At 45.3% G+C, this 18419-nt stretch overlaps 1 protein-coding gene across 4 annotated transcripts in view; it reads right to left on the bottom strand.

Moving 5' to 3' along the window:
* LOC146203449 (uncharacterized) overlaps positions 1 to 18419 on the bottom strand; it is a 45252-nt gene that overhangs the window by 22116 nt on the left and 4717 nt on the right. The window contains exons 2-6 of one of the 4 annotated variants that reach the window (XR_014703870.1): positions 10355 to 10393; positions 9743 to 9875; positions 9026 to 9174; positions 7787 to 7931; positions 5388 to 6512 (exon numbers count right to left, since the gene is read on the bottom strand). The exons of 1 other annotated variant lie outside the window; for it this stretch is intronic. The gene's annotated coding sequence lies outside the window, so the exon portion shown is untranslated. Of the gene's footprint in view, positions 1 to 5387; positions 6513 to 7786; positions 7932 to 9025; positions 9175 to 9742; positions 9876 to 10354; positions 10394 to 18419 lie in introns of those variants that run through there. 2 more of the 4 variants (XR_014703871.1, XR_014703873.1) reach the window with 2 other exon arrangements.

Here is an 18419-nt window from a genome sequence, read left to right as displayed (position 1 = left end):
AACAACGCTACTTTGGTGAACCACTACCAATATTTATAACCACAGCTCCAGAAAATTTTTTCCGTTCTATATCTCCAACCTCGAAGGAATGCGATATATTTTATGTGAAAAAATGAAAAAAAAAATAGCACATGCGTTCTACACACACTTTAAATCCGTATTTACCAAGGATAATGGTACAATGCCACATTTTGATTTGCCGGTGCCACCTATTCCCGATGTTCAGTTAAGTGAACCAGGCATACTAAACATGCTTTTAAACCTTAGCGTAAAAAATCTTCAGGCCCGGACAATATTCCAATCCGTTTTTTAAAGCGGTATGCTGAATGGACAGCAGAGTACACTCACGTTATTTTCACTAGATCATTGTCACACAACCCAAGATAGAAAGACCAGCAAAGACTAAACTCAGCACCCGAGCCGCAACCATTGTGAGCGACGCATAATACATGCTATATATATATATATATATATATATATATATATATATATATATATATATATATATATATATATATTTATATATTATATGCATAGTCATACGTGATACATCTACAGCTCGGCCCTATAGTAAGCAGCTGAGAGAAGTCAATCTTCTACGGGTGCCAGCACACTCAGGGAATCCAGGCAACGCGGCTACCCACGCACGCGCTCGAGTGGAAGCCGGCCGAGCTCTGGACGCTGCCTTGGACCTGGAGCCTTTCTGAGAGCCCCTCACCCCATAGCACTATTAGACCACACACTGCAGACTCGACAGAACAACATACCCACCACAGCACAGTTCACTATCCAGAGAGGAACAGAGGGTGTGGAAAAAATTTGAAACCGATATTTTCCTTTATCACTTCAGAGTTCTTTAATGCAGAAATTAACCCGAATGTTCGCTTAGCTGTCCGAGAACTCGTGTCTTACCTAATCGCTCACTGGAAACGTGGAATTAAGTAAGGGCAAGCGACGCAAGACTCGGACATCCAATCCCAAGCCATGGCAATGGGCCTATGCCACCAGAAATCTTGGTGGTCCCTAAGGTACGTGCTTACCACCATTCCTACCCCCTCCTTCTTTTTTTCTTCTCACAATAAAGTTATGCTTGACTTTACCTGCGGGTATGCGCTTCCTAAGGCTTGTATCTATGAGCAGAAAGGTAAGGTCACTCTAACGAACACCGATATCAGTGATGCGCACTTTGAACTTACACCCTTGCAGTTTGAGTGATTAGGGTCTACCTGCCTCCATCCAGTAAGAGGTACGCATTTCACATTTTCATGGATGTTTTAACGATAAGCATGTCTCTCTGTGGGCCATGCAGTGTCGCGCTAATGAAGGACATTGTGACATTACTAACTTTATAAAAACATAATCAACCACCAAATCAAAACAACAAAATACAAAACTCCTGGCACCAAAAACGAATTACCTTCCCCGCCATCTTGGCGCAGCATTTTAAAAGTAGTCCGCCGGAAAAAGACCGCATTTCTGCACCAATTGGAGCCACCAGCAGCGCAACCCTCCTTGCCGAGAAAAGTGATAGAAATTGATCGCACTCCCGCAGAGTTGCAACGGCTACGACCAAAGGCCCAAAAGAGTTCGGGCGAATGGTGAAAAAAAAAAAAAGTTGTGTTTTAACTCCTGTTAACCCCAGTTGAATTGCGATATCAAGGGCGGAAGGTTCTTTTGCCTGCTACATTATTCCCCTATCATGCCCTATAATGTAAGGTGCTACATTATTGAGGACACTTAAGCTCATCCTTTAAGAGTATGACGCGAGAGCGTAAGCTACCAGCCCACATATAAATGAGAAGGGCTCAACGCTGCTGAACCGAACGTGGAGTGAAAGCATTTACTGCCGGTGATCGAGCGTTCTTCTTCTTTGCGGCTCGTGAAGGTTAAGCGTGGCACTTCCCGGGACGGCACGACCGGCCGAAATCTGGCGCAGTGTTGCTGTCGCAATAAAAGTTCACTGCAGAAGCGGGGAGCCCTACGTCCCGTCGCCAATGAGCTCATTACTTGGGGCTTCTCCGGCTTCCTCCGAAATCATGGTCACAGAGGTCACCTAAGACTCTGTAACTGCCTCTGAAAGCCGAGGCCAGGACACAGCTTCAACGTGACATGGGGCAGCCAGGGCGATGGGAGACGAATAAATAGTATTCGATTTTTAGCTCCTGTAAATAAAAAGAAGGAGGTGGCGACTTGTAAAGTTTCACCGCGCTTAGGTACCCTCTCCGCGTATGCCCGCTAGTCCCTTGAGAAGCTAGGCAAGTGCTAGTATAAACCAGTGAGCAATGTCTATGCGGACAAATGGCACACTTTCCAAGGTGTAGTTTAACTCAGACTGCAGCCAGCTGCATTGCGGGTTTATCGCCAATAGCTTTCTACGGTCATATCTCTTACAATCGACCCTTTCCATTACTACCATTTCTATAATTCCAGGATATATTGGCACACATTTAGGTGTGTATTTGGTCAGGCGAACAATCGCAGTTAGGATGCACGTATTTAGGGCTATATGGAAAAGAGAGGGAGAAATGAAAATCTGTCATACTGGCTTCCTCGAATTCCTCACTGCGGCTGTACGTTCCGAATGAGCAGAGGAACATCTGATGCACCAACAATGCAAAGATGTGAGACCCGTACATTAACAGCCGCACACAACTAAGCGTCGGAGTTAATGGAGGCTGCAGCCAGCGCAATTGGTGAAGATTTTCGGAGGAACAAACTTTCGCGTGGGTAGACGTTCGCTGAAATAAATGGTACATTCAATAACCCCAGTTTACGCGAGCGCTGTGAAACCAGTGCAAGAAAACTTGCATATTGTTTCGCATTACGTCTAAGTTAAGGAGTACGCGAGAGTGCCAGTATAGGTAGGCATCTCAAAAGAGAGGAAATAAAAAAAATCAGCATTAAGAAATGCAAATGATAATGATGGATACTGCGACTGTTGACTGCAAATTGATAAATAATAATTCTGGGGACATGCAACTTGCTGTATTGAACCGCGGTCGTGTACGCGGTATTATTACCCACAATTCACGGAGCAGCCAAGCATCACACATCGCGAGGTTGCAGAGTACGCGTAAAGAAAACGAAACGCATTTGGTCAGTTGAGAGCGTAGCCTACGCTATTATGGCATTGCCAAACAACCATTCATTGTGACTACTTGAAGAACGAAAAAGAAGCAAGACAAATTTATTCTATAGGAAGGCTTTTGTCTGATCTAGTTATTTGTTTCGATACATCCTTTGCATAAAAGCTACTGCCGTGAAGAAAAGAGTATGAAACCCTGGGAGCCAAATACCAAGTTAGTGAACTTAAAAAAGATATTATTTACAACACAAGAAAAGAAAAAAGTGAAAGAGTCAAGGCTGAAACGTTATGTCAACAAACAAAGTGAGTTGAACAGAGAATAAAAATTGCGCAAGCATGGATGCAGAAATCAGAGGACACAAATTCTCCTTAAGAGTATACGCGCCAGCGCCTTCGACTCGACCTTTTCATCCTGCAAAATTTTGGTTTGATAAACATGGCAAAGAGGTCGGCAAAATGTTCAACATTTTTGCTCAACGGTTGTTTTTGGGGAAACAAAGGTGGGAGTATCTGTTTCAATTCTCGTTGGACACCCACACTTGGAATGATGCAATGATTGGAAGTGCATAGGGCTAAACTCACGTCTCTCTCCATAGACCCTTAAATACTGTCATGTATGTCTTTCTTCCTTCCTCTCAGACCGTACTCAGTTTACTGTTATTGGCAACCATCATTCTATAACCTCTAATGTTATTTCAGACGTACAACAAGGGTCTGTCATTGGACCACCCCTATTTCTAGATTTTATCAACGACCTCCCTGCAGGCATTTAATTAACAATTCGCTTCTTCGCTGATGATTGCGTTCTATATCGCGACACCGCTTCCACTTTGACCAACCACACCTGCAGACAGATTTAAATGGAATTGAAATCTGCTGTGCTACCTGCCTGATGAACTGAATATATCCAAGTGCCAGAGTATGCATGTCTCCAGAAAACATTGCACCCTAATTATTCGTACTCATTATACTCCGCGGCAATTTCACGGTTTGAGTCAAAGCGATATTTAGGTGTAGTTATTACGAACACACTGAACTGGTCTGAACATGTAACAAATCTCGTGGCTGATGCATCCAAAACACTCTGCTTCACAAGACGTACTCTTATCACCAAGTTATCCGAAAACTCGCCTATGGGGTATGCATCAGACCTAAACCTGAATTTGGCAGCGCAATATGAAGTCCTCATCAACATTACCTAATTGATTTACTTGAAAGCATCGAGAATCAGGTGGCTCGTTTCATTTGCGCAATGCATAACACTCGGGTTAGTATTAGTGCCCTAAAATCGTCGATTGATCTCGGCTAATTAGCTCATCCAAGACAGACATCGTGGTTGGGCTTGTTTCATAATCTCCATTATAACCGCCCTAACCTTCGAGACACCCTTATTGTACCACCCGCGCGATCATCACGTCGCGTTTCCAATTCCTTAGTCTACAGCGTATAAATGACTCAACGAATGCATTCAATATATCTATCCTGCCATTGGATATCGATGAATTGAATCCAATTTCCGAATCTATCGTCCGTGAGTGTGACAACTCGGAATTGAAACAGTTAATATCGGCTAAGTTCGGTATATTAAAATAAACAACATTTGGTTTGTCAGATTTTTTTTTCACTACTTCGCTCCAGTCTCACACTGAATTTTCATTTCGTTACTACTCTTTAACTTCACTGACACACTACCGTTTATTTCTGTGTCTGCATACTCTTTTGTGTGTGTTTAATAATCCATTTCAAATATTGTGTAAGCATATACCGACTTGAATGCATTGGGGTCTTATGCGTTTTCCATTTTTTTTTTTGCATTGTTCAGTTGTTACGGTCTCCTTAAAATGTCCAACGTTAACATGAGTTTTTTGTTGCCTTTTTACTGCATCAAAATTCATGAACATGAGCACTATTTTCTGACCCCCCCCCCCCCCCCCCCCATATGATGCCTGCCCAGGGTCCTTAAGGGTCAATAAAGTATGATGAAGATAATGATTGGTCGCAGGTTCGAATCCCTGCCGGAATTTAGCCTCGAACTTGTGTAGAACATGGAGGCTAAATGGAGAGCGAAATTGCACCACACAACACCGAATGCTGCGCAAAGGAAGGTTACACCGCAGTTTTGATACGGAAAAATGGCTACTCTTTTCAACATGTCTTTCTCAATTCGAGGTTGCAGCGATCGCGACGTCTCTTCGATTGAACGAGCAGTATACGCTCCTGCGCAAAATAAAAACAGCTATTTCTTCCCAATCGGCAAGAATGGCCTGCTCAAGAAGCTCGAACTCTACCTCTTGATAAAGTACGCTTAAATTATTTCTTGTTCGTTTCACCTGCCAACGAATTTTGTTTTTACGTTCATAGGGACAAATTCAACGGTTGCGCTGAAGTCTGCTTAAGCGCAGTAATGCGAAAGCACTGCGTGTTTTGTCACACTGCTTGGGGGTGTCAAGCTAGCGAACCTCGGCCGAGCTCAGCTTATATGGCGTATTTACATAGATTAAGTGTAGGAGGTGTGCAGATGTAACTTCATGACGATGACGATGTTCAGTGAACAGCGCGACAGTTTACTGCACAGCGCGAGACTGTCTTGCTGTTTTATTCGAGGCGCGGTCACTTGCGGCGATAACCTTGTGCTCTCGTGCCCGGTCCAGGCTAGCTCTTCGTCCTTTCCAGGGAGCGGTTATTTTTGGTGGGAAAATTTTTTTGTTTAAACAGTTCGCGCAAACGCGCTCTGTAAGCATTCCATGAAATCGCGCTAATTTCGCGGATATTTTTAAGGACAACCACCTTAGTCTGTGCGCCATGCAATATCACTCGAAGGAAACACACGCTGACAAAATTACTCACTTTATAACAACAAAGCCAACAACCAAATCAAACAACAAAACAAGAAAACTTTCTCCTGGTGACAAAAATAACAAGTCTGCTCATCTATCTCGGCAGAACGTTTGCAGTAACCAGTCACGGAGAAAAGCCAATAAACCTTCTCCTAATGACATAAATAAAACTTCTGCTCATCTATCTCAGCGGAACATATGCAGTAAAATGTTCAGGAGGAAAACAAAGAAACCTTCTCCTGATGACAAAACTGAAATGTCCTGCCCGTTTACCTGCCGTGATAATTGAGTAAAAATAAAATAAAGCCATCAGTGCAAGGCAGCCTTCAGTGGCGCGGATAATAGGCCTGCCACCGCGGAGTTGCAGCTGCTACAACCACAGGCTGGGAAGAGTTCTGGCCAGCGGTGGAGCAATTGACTACAGAAGCGGTGTCGCATCCCGCCACCGATGAGCTCATCATTTCGAGCTTTGCTTGCTCCATAAACAGGGCCGCAGAAGAGCGTCGAAGACACTGTGGCAGTCTCTGAAGCTTTCTCATCGCACGGGGGAGCCAGGGCGGTGAATTTTGAGAGTACTCGGTCCTTGATGGCTGTAAATGAAAAGACGTTGGTGATTTGCAACATTTGTTGCTTGCAGACACACTTGCCGCATATTCCCTATAGTCGCTTGAGAAGTTTGGTGAAATTACTTGAACCGCAAAGTCGGTGATCGACGCGAAGGAAGGCAAATGTCCCTCTTTCCAAAGTGCAGTATAAGCCAGATGGCAGCCAGCTACACTCAGTTGTTATCGCCCAGCGTATACAACGACCATCTCTAAAAATGATGGCCATGTCTTATGAATTTCATTTTTTCTGTACAGGGCACATTCGTTTAATAGTCCGCACAATAACACATTAACCGCAGACCTGCATGGGTGCCAGGAAAGATAACCCTGAAATGAAAGTCTCACGTTAACACTGCCTTCCATGGAGGGTTGACTATGGCTGTAGGTTGCAATTTAGCATGCGAACACACCTCACACAAAAATGGAAAGATACAGCAAGCGTATGTTCACTGCCCCGCAAATTATGTCGATTGCAGGTTCACGAAGGCTGGGGTCAGCGCTCAAGTCGACTACTTTCGGAGGAAGGAAATTTCTCATCATATGACATTGGTCCTCAGGACGCTCTGTGTGGAAAATGTTACGCGGGACTCTCAGTACTGCAGGCCTCTGAAGGTAGAGAAAATACAAAAATTCAGTATTGTTTAGTACACATAAGCGCTATGGATGCTGCGGCTGTTGTCTGCAAAAAAGGGCAATTAATAATCAAAATACTTGCATCATCAGGTGCTAAACAGTGTAAATAAATTTTGTCAGTTGAGAATTTGGTGGCCACTGGCATTTTGGGACAGCCAATCAACCGGCCGTGGTGAGCTATTGAATAATGTAAATGTCGCAGCAGGTACATATTATAAAGTGAGATGCTGGTTTGGGCAAGTCAACTATTTTGAGGCACACACATTACAGGAATGTACGTGCAGCGAATAAACGATAATAACACACTGATGCCAAACACCAAGAGATTTTGTTTGCCAGAAAACCATTCTTTTACCACACTTGAAATCAAACAAGTAAACTAAATGGATAATTCATGAAGAAGGTAAATTAGCGAAGTAAGACTTTCACCCGAAGCATAAACACTTATTTAGATCAGGAACACGTCACAGTGTCCTTCGCCGAAACCCAGAATTCTGAAAAAAGACTGTTGGATTATTCGCACCATTTCCAGAGTCCCGTTGACTTAAAAAGAAACAAACAAAAACAACGGTCAGTGACCGTATATACAACAAGAAACATCTAGCTGGACTCAGAAGTATACTGACCCTTTGCTCCCTCGGTGTCCAATCAGTTGGAATCGGTCAGTCCGGGAATGCAGACAGAAGGTCGGGACTCTCGCCGTGGGGGGCTGTCCTGCTGCTCCTTGTGCACACTCTGCTGGATCATCAGCTCCTGCTTGAGGACTCGTGCCTATAGTAGGTCATTTTAGTCATTACAACAAATTACTAAGTATTTTAGTAATTTTTAATCAATTGTATTCGTTAGAATTCGCCATTAGACATATGGGCATTACAAGTCATTAGTTATTATTGGGCAATATAACCTCTACCAATCTTTATTATAACCTCAATAATCAGTAACCGTCACTATCAATCATTTTTTCATATTTAATCTGTCTTCCTACGGCGGACATTTCCTGATAACGCGTCCGGCGGTCACGAACGGCGGTCACTTTCTGCCGACGCACCATAAGCCTAGAAAGGCAGGCTCTCGCCATAAAAACACTCTTTACAGTCAAGCGCTGAACAGAAACATAACTTGTCTAGCTGTAACGTGTCCAGCTGAATAGGTTTGATCGCATACTCATGCAGGTCTATGCCTCAACGACACAGGCATGTGACGTAAAAGTTTGGTAGGAATTGGAAATCGCCAGCCGCACGGCCACACGTTGTGAATGTTGAAAGTGTTCCCTGTCGTTTGATAACCAAAACTCACCGGCAGAATAAAAAAAGAAATTGCACTTGCAATAATTGTAGTATATTATATCAAATAGTCGGGCTCTACAAGCGTGAAAAGCCATCCTGTGACCTTGTGCTGAAGAAATAGATTTTTTGCGCGTATCATCGGCCATATTTTAGTCCTTATTCATGTAAAGGCTTTATATTATCTTATCCTTGCAAAACTCCTCTGCTCCTTTGCTCGTGTACTTCGCTGCGTGGATGTAGGCTGCCTTTTCTGAAAAACCAACTTATTCTGCAGTTGGAGCAAGTACGGGCTTGTATGCTTCGTCCTGGTTTCTTCGTACTAACTTTATTTTGTGCTAAACATTATTATGCAGCGTTTCCGGCCCCTTAAAGAGACCGGAAAATACATCCATACTAATGCACAATATATAGTGCTAATTCACTAAGGCCACAGGGAATTGGAAAATGCCCGCCGGAATTGGAAAACTGCATGTAGTAGGCTTCAGGTACATGCAGGCAGCCCTAATTAGGCGTGTTAATTTTTATTTTCTTCATACAGGGGGAGGGGAGGAGGGTTAGCAAAGACGCAGACGCACTCACAGTCAGGGTGAAGTGGCATGGCGTATCCGCGCTGCTCCACCTGTCTCGATGGCGATGACCACGGGCTCTCTGAAAGCCCACTCGGAGAGGCTGGCCGCTGCGTCAGCCCCGGAACACAGGCAGCCCACGGATAACTGCTCGCACTCGCTCTGCAGCGGAGGCCAATGAAAGGAACTGATATCGATGTGAACTGAGCTAGCAGGCAGGACCAAAGTAACCCGTCCAGTTGAATGAGAAGTGCATAGCTGGCCTCCTCTACTGAAAACTGCGAGAACTGATACAATGCCCGCTAAGCGCTGCGCATGCCATTTTTATTCCATTGGGTTCTTCCGGCACTGATGGCAGGATCTGTAGGGCGAATGGCAGGCACACGCGCGGTATAGCTCCACACTCGGCGTCATGTAACAAAATTTCACTCTTGTACTCCTTCAAGGAAGACAGTTTCGCATTATAAGTTAAGTCAGCGGGGATGCGTAGACCTCTGCTGAGGCCGCTTGCTTCGCTGCCAACTGATCGTCACCGCAGCCCTGATTCACATTCGCGGAGTATAAAAGGCGCAAAGAAATTTCAGTCTGCCTCAAATTTTCTGCAGCAACATCCCTTCTACGGGAAACTTGGGTATACTCTGCGACTGAATTCAACAGCAGCTACATGCTCCGAGCTTTCTATACTCCCGCAGAATGCTGCGATGTAGCGAGGCTTAAAGTAGCGCCTTACCTGAGACACGAAGACTCCAGTTGGTATCCTGGCGGCCTTCGCAGCTCAGCTCCCTGCTGCGTCGCTAGGGTCTAACCTTTTCCATTCTCTGACAGCGCTCGTCGCAGCCTTTGCAGGACGTTCGCCTTCCGCCCTGCACGCGGCGCTTCTTTTTCGTCGTATGCTGATACCACGTGCAGCACGTACCGTGAAACACGTGCCGCGCTCCGCTCAGAATAATCACCCTATGCCCGAAGAAATTCACTCCAAAATACATTTTGAAAAGAAAAGCATGATATAATTACGAGGGGCAAGGTACAAATTAAAACTTCACGAAGAAATAAACCTACAACGCCTCAATATGAGTCTACAGACCGGATGTAATTTGAGAATTAAGCGTCGTAACTGAAAATTTTTCTTGATCTCTGTCTGCAGGTTCCTCCTCGGCAATTAAAATGTGTTCAAAATGTTTTGTTACTAAAACATTTAGTTTATGTTTCTTACATAGTATTTTTCGAATTGAGGCATAACATAACTTTTCCTAGACAGGAAAAGTAGAAAGGTAGGCTTAAAAATCAATATGCAGAAGACTAAGATAATGTTCAACAGCCTCGGGAAGGAACAGCAGTTTACCTTAGGTAGCGAAGCACTAGAAGTAGTAGGCGAATATGTCTACTTAGGACAGGTAGTAACCGCAGATCCGGACCATGAAAAGGAAATAACAAGACAAATAAGATTGGGATGGAGCGCATTTGGCAAGTACTCGCAGAATATGACTAGTAGCTTACCGGTATCGCTCAAGAGGAAAGTATATAACAGTTGCATCTTACCTGTACTCACCTATGGGGCTGAAACGTGGAGGCTAACCCAAGTGGGTTCTACGTAAGTTGAGGACAACTCAGAAGGCTATGGAACGAAAACTGGTAGGGGTAACATTAAGAGATAGAAAGAGTGCAGAGCGGGTCAGAGAAAAAATTCGTTACTGACATTCTAGTGGAAATTAAGAAGAAGAAATAGGCATGGGCGGGGCATGTAGTGCGAAGAGAGGATAACCGATGGTCGCTTAGGGTAACAAACTGGATTCCAAGGGAAGGAAAGCGTAGCAGGCAGCAAGTTAGGTGGGCGGATGAGATTAAGACGTTCGCAGGGGTCAAGTGGATGCAGCTAGCACAGAACCGGGTTAAGTGGAGAAATATGGGAGAGGCCTTCGCCCTGCAGTGGGTATAATCAGGCTGATGATGATGATGATAAAAAATATATTCATCGCCTATGTCCTCAAAAATCCCGCTTGTGCGTATTTGTGCATGATCGTAATTATTTTATTTTGATGTGAACAACTATCTCTCATATTGATTTTTCCTGAGATTTAGATCAAGGGCCTGGAACGTACATCGCCATGCGGGCAGCGATATGAAAATCTACGCTTCCGTGAGGTAGGGGCTTGAAAATATCAGGAAAATAACGGGTCATTGAAAATAGTAATACATTTTTCTGAAGAATACCCGTCTTGCAGTGTGGTAAATATACGGAGTAACAAAGATAATTGCGCAAGTCAAGAACATGTGTTATTCCTTTAGGGTAATTTACCTTCCGGGCGAGCTGCTATTTTGAGGCTTGCGAAAGGTTAGCAGCGACAAGAGAAGCTGTATCCGGTCTTAGGCCTTCTGCAGGGATGATGATATGCAGACTGATAGGTGCTCTATTGTCGCGATTAAAGACAGTGTACACTTCTCACTTTCTGTGAAGAGAATAAGGGATAGCCAAAACTTATGTTTCCGAACTCGGCAATGTCTTATACCAACTAGCGCCGTCGAGTCAAGCTTCACTGGCCCAACTGAACTTTATTTCCCCAGCTAGCAAACTGGGGATTGCGGTCGCTTTATTAATGCGTGGACCTGTATCCACGAGTAGATAAGAAGTAGCTTGGTAGCTAAAGAGCTCAGCTCCGCTCCGCTCCTCTCATCAGAGTTCGTCTTCCTGTTTTGACATGTAAATAATATATATAAAACCTCTTTATCAACTCGTCCTGCTGCTCCCAGTCCGATGTCTTGCCCACCCGTTTTTTTTTTCTCTCTTTTCTCTGTTCAGTTTTCTCTTCGGCTCCTTTCTTCACCTCGCCCATCCTCTTTCTTCCCCTTCTTTCCCTGTGCGGCAGTCGTTTTGACTTCTTCGCCTTACTAGCCAATAGATTTTCCGCCCGTCCAAATCCTTACTGTCCCGAACCTTGGTTGCCTCGCCGTACTTGGTTCTGGTTGTGTCTATATAATGGCTCTTAGCTCCAATTGTGAGCCACATGCTTTATATGATTTGAATTTGCCAAGGACCTGTTCTTCGTTTGGATCGGCTTACGTTTGCGAGAAAAACTACCAGCTTAACTGTTTGTAACGGGGTACCGTTTGCGTACCTCCGAAATGAAAGGGAGTGAAATTCCAAATCTACAACTTGAGAATACCGTTACTTCAGCACCCCAGAGAAGAAAAAAATCCCAGTCTCTTAAATTCCGCATTTAGCGTCGCGACCTCTCGCGGCAGTTAGGAGTTGGAAATCCCATAAATAATGCATGGAGCATCGACCGTACGGACGCTCCCCATGACTTTCCCCCAATAAAGGCAAGTATGTGAGCAGTTGCTGTCAGCCTCTTTTTTATGAATAAAATATGGGGAGTCCACAAAAGATTTCTGTCGATGATCACTCCCAGAAAGCGATGACTGCTTTCGTAGGGTATTGGTTTACCATCAATACGTACGGTGTAAGTTGACATGTTTTTGCGTTTAAATGCAATTAGCGAACACTTTTCAGTTGATATCTGCAGACCTTGCAGGTGGAGATAGGACTCAACTATACTTGCCGCCTTTTGAAGCCTCGCTCTAACCTGTGGGCGCGTAACTCCTGATGCTCAGATACAGATGTCATCCGCATATATTGAAAGTTGCACCGACTGTGGTATTAAGTCAACAAGCCCGACAAGAGTAAGATTGAAGAGTATTGGGCTTAGTACTTCACCCTCGGTACTACTTACCTGCACTTGAAAATGTCAGAAAAACCAACTTAAGAATTTTACAGAGCGTTCAAGCTCAAGCTATGCGAACCTGCCTGGGATTGCCGAAATGTGCCTCTACGGCTGCTACCATTTTGATTGCTCACGAGCATCCAATACCTACCTACCTAACAGTTGACGTCCTGAGGGCACATTTCCGGCACACCACCCGGGTTCCCTGCCATAATCTGGTCAGTCTTCCTATTACCAGGCCACGTACATCGTTTACAGAGACCGTTGATGCGCATCGCGCTATTCTGCCGTCCCAGTTTACACCCGAATCTAGACCACCCTCTCCACTATGGAGCCTGCATCAACCACACGGGCTTCTTTCAAAACTCTGCATCAGGAAGAAGGTCGAGCTATCGCCGACCGAACTAAAACAAATCACTCTGGAATACTTCCATGAGTACCATGCAAATCGTATGCACGTCTACACTGACGGTTCAGTGAATGCCGTGAGTTCTTCAGGCTCCATAGTCATACCCGCAATTACAACAGAAATAAAAGTTAGGACAATTCACCGTACTTCAACAGCAGCAGAACTAACCGCTCTACGTTTCGCTATTAGGCATATCACTCAGCAAAGCCCTCAACGATGGTCTATTTTCAGAGATTCAAAAGCAGCTCTGCAAGCCTTAAAAGCGGCTCTTCGCCGTGGAGCCCATGAGCTACTCGTCGTGGAAATACGACAACTTCATCGCTATGACATAAATGGAGGACATCACATCATCTACCAATGGCTTCCAGGACACAGCGGCATAGCGGGCAGTCCACGTGCGGACGAGGTCGCACGAACAGCCCACCAGGACAGCGATTGTGTGTTGAGTCCCTATTCCAGGGCAGACGAAGCGGGCAGACTTCGCGCACTTGCGCGGGAACACACGCTCTCCTTATGGAATTCTGGCAAGTTTGCGAACTGCCGCTTAAAATCCCCGAACCCTGACCTGAAGCTCCGGCTTCCACCTGGCCTACCCCGATGTGAAGAAACTTTGCTGTGCGGCCTGTGGGTTGGTGTAGCATTTGCATTCTATTATTGTTTTGTTATAGGCATGGAAAATAGTCCTTCATGTACAAACTGCGGGTGCGACGAGACTATAGGCCGCCTTCTTTGTGACTGCCCCATATACAGCGAGGAAAGACAGTGTCTATGCCGTGCGCTGGAGCGTCTAGATGGATGCCCACTGACTGATATTAAGATCTTAGGTCCTTGGCCACGGCGATCGCCTGCGGTAAAGGCCTCCCAGGCACTGCTCCGCTTTATGAAAAGCACAGGACTGATCGAAAGGTTATGATGTTTTATGTTACGTGATATGACTGTTACGTGATGTGATGTGACATCTCTGATGTGACTGTACTGTCTTCATCCATCCCTCTCTCACCCATAACTTTTATACCCATCTACCCCTTTCCCCCAGTGCAGGGTAGCAAACCAGTTCCTTTACCGGTTAACGTCCCTGCCTTTCCTCCTCATCTTCCTCCTCCTCCTATTGACCGTAAAGGCGGGAGTTTGTGACATAATTGGCGTCCGCGAACAGGATGGGTCAACCAAATCGGTGAGAGAGAGAGGAGTAGACAATTTTTTTTAGTGTTGTGTCCTAGCACTGCATAACTCTGCACCCCTAAGATGGCTGAAGCAGAGTTAGAACGACTTGTTGACTATGGCCGAACTTTTGGCTTTTTAGGTCAAGAGCTGCTCAAATGGGTAGATCAGGAGCGAGCTCGTCGCAGAGAGGAACGCAAAGAGGAACGTGTGCGACGGAAAGAGGAGGCAGAACTAGAATCTAAACTCCGGATGGCGGAGATAGAGAAAAAAAAGAGTTATGGATGGCAGAGATGGAGAAAGAAACTGAGTTACTGATGCTCCGACGAGATCTACCGAGTAATCCGGCAACTGACGTTAACAGCACCGGAGAGACAAGGTCAGAAACGGGGGAGGGTCAAGTTGCTCTGCCGGAACGCATAAGCCTGCACAAGCTGATTCCAGTGTTTAATGAGGACAGGGACGACCTTGACGTTTACCTCATGTGTTTCGAGCACGTCGCTGAAAGTCAGTGTTGACCTCGCAACCAGTGGGCCACAACCCTTAGTCTGTGTTTAAGCGGCGAAGCGCTCAGTGTTTTTAGTCGCATGTCTGCGTCCGAGTGCTTGGACTACAACAATTTCTACGAACTAAAGAACGCAAACAGAAGACAATCCACAGAGAAGAGAAAACAAGGACAGGCGCTAACTAACAACTACTTTATTCTTCATGGCAACAACGCATATATAGTCCTCAGACCACACTTGTGCAAGCAGACAAGGAACCGGCAAGTCGTTTGATCCAAGTTAGTAACGTCGCACGCACAGGAACTCATATTCGGATTCGTACAAAGAGAGAAGTATCGCTAATATAGTTTTCGCCTTTTTTTTTATTTGAAAGGCTTCACTTGCCAACCGCGCGTGTTAATTTTTGCTTCTGCCAAGAATCGTCGTCTCATCAAATCGCGGTGCACACTTGCAAGCAAGAGTATGGGACACGAGATGAACACCTTTGTCATCGGGCAGACTGGCCGCTGTATTAATGAGCAACTCATGGAGCATGCGCTAAAGGTTAAGATTACAAAGGTGTTGAAAGGTAGCTTTAGCCTAGCCTAGCCTAGCCTCCACTGTTTCGGATACATGGTCATTTGCAGCACATCTAGCACATGTTTTGCGGCCGCGGTAACTCTGTGAGCCATGACCGAAACGTTGGCAGTTAAATTAGCGTATAGGGTTGGGTATGTAGTGTCGAACATTTACTCTGATGTAACCTACTTCAATTGATACAGGAAGTTTGGAGGTTGCAAACGTCAGGACAATGTGTTTGGTAAGTATTTCCTTGTCTTTTCTTATTTTGATTCGGTGCACATTAGTCACATTTTGTTCTTGTAGTCCCTCCAGCATTTCTGCCTCTGTGAGGTTCAAGAAGACGCTTTCGGATATCACTCCACGGACAAAGTTCAGGAATCTGTATGCAGATACTGCAATGGGGATTTCCCCAAAGTTCTCAAGCTGTGCAACTTTCGCGCATTGTACATAGTCTCGGACTTCCAGTAGAAGGTCTCCACAGGCTAGTTTAGATACTTTGTGTCCTCGTCCTAGGGTTTGAGTAAGAGTCTTAAAGACAAGGAATGGGGATATTGTACGGGCTGTTTTTTCACTGTGGATTATGTGGAACTAGATGAACCCTTCTGATTTTTTGCCGAAAAAGTCAGATACTGCTTCGGTCCGCCTTTTTTTTTTAAGGCGACCATTTGGTTTTGGGGAGGAATCTATAAAGAGGTATGCTGTTCGGCCATGGTGCCAGCCACCCACCATGGAGCCCAACAAGGGGACGGGACAGGAAACTCCGAACAAGTCCTGCCTCCGCCAGCTGTACACCGTAACTATAACCTGATATGGGGTAACACAGGGTAGTTACTCCACACACCGTTAACCCTTGCCGCCAGGAAGTAAGGAAAAGCAAGAAGGAGTAGAGCACAGGAGAGTTGTATGATGGAAAATAGGAAAGTGAGAGATGGAGGGGAGGATAGAAAAAGGAGACTGCCGATTTCCCCCGGGTGGGTCTGCCCGGAGGAGCAGTCTGTGGGAAGCGTGGGCTAAAGTAGTGTGTTGCCTCTATCGAGGAGCCTTAAAGGTCCAAACACTCGGCATCGGCTCAACCACCAGGATCCCCTTTTCCCGAGACACGACGATGCCACGCACGGCTAAGCGTGGGTGCTGGGGTCCGTGGTGTCGCACAGTACACACAAATACCTGCTTTAACAGGTGCCCGCTGCGGGGAGTTGGAAAATTTTGTCTGAATAGGTAACCGCAGAATGAACGTTTTTAGGGCGATCAACTGATTTGATGCAGAGTAAAGGCGACAGCATTTCGGCCATTGACGGAAAGGAAACATTGAAGGAAAGACTACAATGAGAACATTTAGAAATCCATCGACGTAAATGGCGACTGAAGGTTTCCTTTCAATATAGTGTTACGTGGTGACAAGCAAGAAGACGGCACAACATGGCGATAGGATGAACGATGATTTATTGTCTGGCCTAGCGCGAGGGCTCCTCTTGCGCCACTGCCGATCTTCTTCGTAACACTTCCCGGGGCCACCGTTACAAATGTTACAAAGGGTAGATTAATGTCCAAATCCCGATGATCGCCGTTGCGATCGACTATGCTACGCGTCGCATCAGCGATGTCTGCAGCTGCGCTTCAGACGTCGCTGATTTCCTTCTCCACGACGCGATACTACAACACGGTGCCCCTCGTAAACTGCTCACGGATCGTGGTCGCTGCTTCCTCTCCAGACCAACAGCCTCACAGAACGCCTCAACCGGACTCAGATATTTTATCAATGTATGTCTCCGGCGGCCATCGGGATTGGGACATTAATCTACCCTTTGTAGCATTTGCCGATAACTCTTCTCGTCATAATGCCGCTGGCTATACTCTCCCGCTTACCTGCTCTTTGGCCGATACATCGCTACCCACTACTGACGCCGCCACTAGTACTTACGCTCGTGATGCCATATATCCCCTGCTAATGATGCTCGCCACATTACACGCGACAGGCTGTTTGCCTCCCAAGGCTCCAAGCAATCCCGTTATAACAGTCGCCATCGCGATTTGCACTACGCCCCAGGCTCTCTCGTTCTGCTCTGGCTCCCATCACGCCGGGTGGGCTTGTGCGAAAAACATCTACTACGCTACACAGGCCCCTACCGTATCTTGGTTGAGACCGACGTCGCATAGGAAATCAAACCTTTGAACCCGAAATCTTCTCCACCACGAGCTTCCAACATTGTGCACGTGACATGACTCAAGCCGTATTATTTACGCCCTGCTTCGTTTACCTAGAGCGCACCGGGACAGTGCTTCTGCGGCGAGGGTGATGTTATGTGGCATACCATGCTACTAGCATTCAGAAAGTGAAGAAAGAAGTGTCTGGGTATGTGGACGAAGACGAAGCTCAGTGTTGAGTTGTGTGGCTAAGCGGTGCCCATCGAATTCAGAATGGTATTACCTATCGGTGCGTGATTTCCAATTGCAAAAATATCATTGTTCTGTTAGTATTAAAAAGGTGATATATTTATCATCTCTCTATATCTCTGAGCGTGTATATCAGAGTTTCAAAATACGGCAGATTGCATCAAAGACTGATGTATTACGATTGTTTTTTTTTTCGCCAAAAACAATACGCGAAGGGAAATAATTGTCTTCAGACAGTTCTCGTATTATGTCTAATGATGATTTTTTTATATTTTACAATAAAAACTCAGTTCTGTGACGGTGTGAGAATCTTTGACCTTTAGTTTTGCCCTTGCTTGTTGATGCGAAGTTTACTTGTTTCCGTGGCTGACACTGCTTATGTCATCTTTTCTTTTTGGTATATACTCTCTCACCATCATTCCAAACTGGCGGTGAGTGTACACTGGCAAATGAATAGACAAACGGGTAAACAAATCGTGATCTATACTCCTATTCTGATGTCACTAACTCACCAATATATTCTCGTTCTGGTTCTATTGAAATCGTTTTCTTTCCCTATTCTGATTCTATTCTTATTCAATTTAAATTTGTATACGTAATCGCTTCTCTCCTTTTATTCCGAGTCACCATCAGCGATTCTCGTTTTTTGCTGTCATT

The sequence above is a fragment of the Amblyomma maculatum genome, chromosome 1 (assembly GCF_055883805.1).
Source record: "Amblyomma maculatum isolate TAMU_Amacu chromosome 1, ASM5588380v1, whole genome shotgun sequence".
In the NCBI taxonomy this organism is placed as follows: Eukaryota; Metazoa; Arthropoda; class Arachnida; order Ixodida; family Ixodidae; genus Amblyomma; species Amblyomma maculatum.
This window is presented reverse-complemented; position numbering and strand designations above follow the sequence as displayed.